Here is a 3813-nt window from a genome sequence, read left to right as displayed (position 1 = left end):
CATCTGAGCAGACATAAATAAAGCCCAAAGGTTATGAAAGGTACAATTCCAGAATGAGAACCTGTTTGCTGAAAGCCTTTGTTGATCCCATACAAGGAGGAAAATTTAATCAAGAACTCCCATAAATCTATTATTTTGAAAGGGAAAATCCTCAGTAAAAGGTGCATTTGCAGAAAACCAACTACAACACTTCACGACACCCCATGCCATTGTTGGGAGTATTTGCTGTCTTGGCCTTGCACTGATGGGTGGAAAAAAGAAACAAAAAGTTTCTCTAGAGAATCTCAAACCACATTCAAGTTATCCAGTGGCTGGGAGACAGAATCCATACTGTTTAACTCACCATTTCACGCACAGAAAGAGCTAGAAAGTATTTGAAGTATTCTTGTCTTGTCAATGCTTTCAGGCACCCGGCAGAAGCCAGTGAAAATGTTCTCTGGAAGAAAGCATCTTAAACCCAAGCCTGAAAAGTCCCTACTAGAAAGAGATCAAATGATTTTGAGTTCACCCTAGAAACCCCTGAAACACACAAAGCTACAAAGGACCAGACATGGGGAGTAACAGAAATAAAGAACTGGGGGATCAAACCTGCAAATCCAGTGGATACTGGCACCACTGGATGCAGAATATAAAATAGTTTTGCCTAATATATTTAGAGGAATAAGAAACTATCAAAACTTAAAAGGCAGATTTTTTTTTTAAATCACAAAGAATGTAATGAAATAAAACTGTAATAATTGACCTGGGAAATTCAATGAATGGATTAAAGGCAGATTAGGCCTAGCCAGAGTAAAGGATAATTACCTGGAAGAGTGAGCTGAACAAATTACCAAGGAGAGAGGGGGAGAAAGGACATGGAGAACATGAAATAGAAGTCATGACATACTGAAGATAGAGATATTAAGTCTAAAGCATGTTTTCCTCCAAAGTAATGGAAGGAGCTAATCAAGAGATGGATATTTGAAGAGACAGTGTCAGTTTTCAGAATTGATGAAGGATGTAAATATTCAGATTCAGGAAGTCCAGTAAATTATGATCAGGAACAATAAGAAGAGATCCATACTTAGATGCTTTGCAATCAAACCAAAGAACAGCAAAGCCCTAAAGAGACCATGTAAAAGGCAGCTACAGGTGCAAAGCATGTTACCTACATGACAGTGGCAGGTGTCTCTCCTCAGCAACACTGGAGCCCAGCAGACAACAGAATCTTTTTCAAAATGTATACCCAGAGAAATTATCATTCAAGAACAATTATAAAATAAAAGCATGTTAAAGCAAATAAAACCCCAGAGAATAGATATTAACAGACCCTTACTCATTTTTTAGAAGTAAAAAAATGTACTTTAAAAAATGATACTAATGCTTTTTTGCAACAGGTTTGCCGCGAGAGGACAGGTGTGAAAACCACCACTAAATCAAAGCCAACATGGGAAAGGAAAAGACTCATCAATATCGTCGTCATCGAACACGTGGATTTGGGCAAGTCCACCACTGCCGGCATCTGATCTACAAATGTGGTGGCATCGACAAAAAGAACCATTGAAAAATTTGAGAAGGAGGCTGCTGAGATGGGAAAGGGTTCTTTCAAGTACGCCTGGGTCTTGGATAAACTGAAAGCCAAGCGCAAGTGTGGTATCACCATTGACATCTCCCTGTGGAAATGTGAGACCAGCAAGGATTACGTGACTATCATTGATGCTCCAAGACACAGAGACTTTATCAAAAACATGATTACAGGCACATCTCAGGTTGATTGTGCTGTCCTGATTGTTGCTGCTGGTGTTGGTGAATTCAAAGCTGCTATCTCCAAGAACAGGCAGACCCGTGAGTGTGCCCTTCTGGCTTACAGGCTGGGTGTGAGACAACTCATTGTTGGTGTTAACAAAATGGATTCCACTGAGCCACCCTACAGCCAGAAGAGATACGAGGAAATTGTTAAGGAAGTTAGCACCTACATTAAGAAAATTTGCTACAACCCTGACACAGTAGACTTTGTGCCAATTTCTGGTTGGAATGGTGACAACATGCTGGAGCCAAGTGCTAACATGCCTTGGTTCAAGGGATGGAAGGTCACTCATAAAGATGGCAATGCTAGTGGAACCACACTGCTTGAAGCTTTGGATTGCATCCTTCCACCCACTTGCCCAACTGACAAGCCTTTGTGGCTGCCCCTCCAGGATGTCTACAAAATTGGTGGTATCAGTACAGTCCCTGTGGGCCGAGTGGAGACTGGTGTTCTCAAACCTGGCATGGCGGTCACCTTCGCACCAGTCAATGTTACAACTGAAGTGAAGTCTGTTGAAATGCAACATGAGGCTTTGAGTGAAGCTCTTCCTGGTGACAGTGTGGGCTTCAACGTCAAGAACGTGTCTGTCAAAGATGTGCATCGTGGCAATGTTGCTGGTGACAGCAAAAATGACCCACCAGTGGAAGCAGCTGGTTTCACGGCTCAGGTGATTATCCTGAACCACCCAGGCCAGATCAGTGCTGGCTATGCTCCTGTACTGGATTGCCATACAGCTCACATCACTTGCAAGTTTGCTGAGCTGAAAGAAAAGATGGATCGCCGGTCTGGTAAGAAGCTGGAAGATGGCCCCAAATTCTTGAAATCTGGTGATGCTGCCATCGTTGACATGGCTCCAGGCAAGCCCATAGGTGCCGAGAGCTTCTCTGACTCTCCACCTCTGGGTCGTTTCGCTGTTCGCGATATGAGACAGGCAGTTGCTGTGGGTGTCATCAAGCAGTGGACAAGAAGGCTGCTGGAGCTGGCAAGGTCACCAAGTGTGCCCAGAAAGCTCAGAAGGCTAAATGAACATCACCCCTAACACCTGCCACCCCAGTCTTAGTCAGCGGTGGAAGACCGGTCTCAGAACTGTTTCTCCCAATTGGCCATTTAAGTTTAATAGTAAAAGACTGGTTAATGATAACAATGCATCGTTAAACCTTCAGGAGGAAAGGAGGATGTGTTTTGTGGACCATTTGTTTTCTTTTTGTGTGTGACAGTTTCAAGTTATTAGTTTTTAAAATCACTTTTTAATGGAAACAACTTGACCAAAAATCTGTCACAGAATTTTGAGACCCATTAAAACAAAGTTTAATGAGAAAAAAAAATGATACTAATAAGAAAGTTTGAGATATAAAGAGAAACAATGAGCAAAAGAAATGGCAAATACATCAGTATATCTGATAAACATTTATTACTTAAATTGATAAAAATAATATCAAATTGGGGGATTGCAGAGGAACAAAAGCCATGTAAAAGGGATGAGTTTATGAAAGACCTTAAAATACGTTAAGGTCTTAGTGTAGTTTGGGAGGAAAAAGTAAAGATATTGTTTAATTTCAGAATTTATTTCAGCAAAATATGCCTGCTAATTTTTATAGTCGTCAGCAATTTATCTATTTATTTTAATTAATTAATTTCATTTTAAGCCTTTAAGGTTTGGCTTATTTGTTACACACAACTAATAGATAGCCAAGACATTTGCCCTTCCAGATATTAAAAACGCATTTTAGATCTACAGCGTTAAAGCAGTTTGCTGGAATGTTAGACACATTAAATAATGGAACAGGCTAGAGTCTCAAAATCAACCCACATTGCTCAAAAATTACTCCACACGTGGTGTTGGGACTGTTTACTTTCCATAGTTGCTAGTTGGTTGGTTTTTAAATCCTGTACAACAGTTACAGTTAAAGCCCCTGTAAGGAAAAGTCCAGCAGGAACAGAGCTCTCAAGGGTTTTACTTTTACCATTTACCGATAGCATCATGAGTTAAAACTTTAAGGTAGAGGCATAAAGTTCTAGGTGTGAGC

General features: G+C 40.7%; 1 pseudogene; it reads left to right on the top strand.

The window, feature by feature from the left end:
* Nucleotides 1-1568: 1568 nt before the first annotated feature.
* Nucleotides 1569-2825, top strand: LOC101709733 (elongation factor 1-alpha 1 pseudogene; annotated as a pseudogene).
* The last annotated feature ends 988 nt before the right edge of the window (nt 2826-3813 follow it).

The sequence above is a fragment of the Heterocephalus glaber genome, unplaced genomic scaffold, assembly GCF_053883595.1.
Source record: "Heterocephalus glaber isolate CG9 unplaced genomic scaffold, H.glaber_assembly_v1.0 deba00001479, whole genome shotgun sequence".
Lineage (NCBI taxonomy): Eukaryota > Metazoa > Chordata > Mammalia > Rodentia > Bathyergidae > Heterocephalus > Heterocephalus glaber.
Note: the sequence above shows the minus strand (reverse complement) of the source record. Positions and strands in the feature narration are given on the sequence as shown.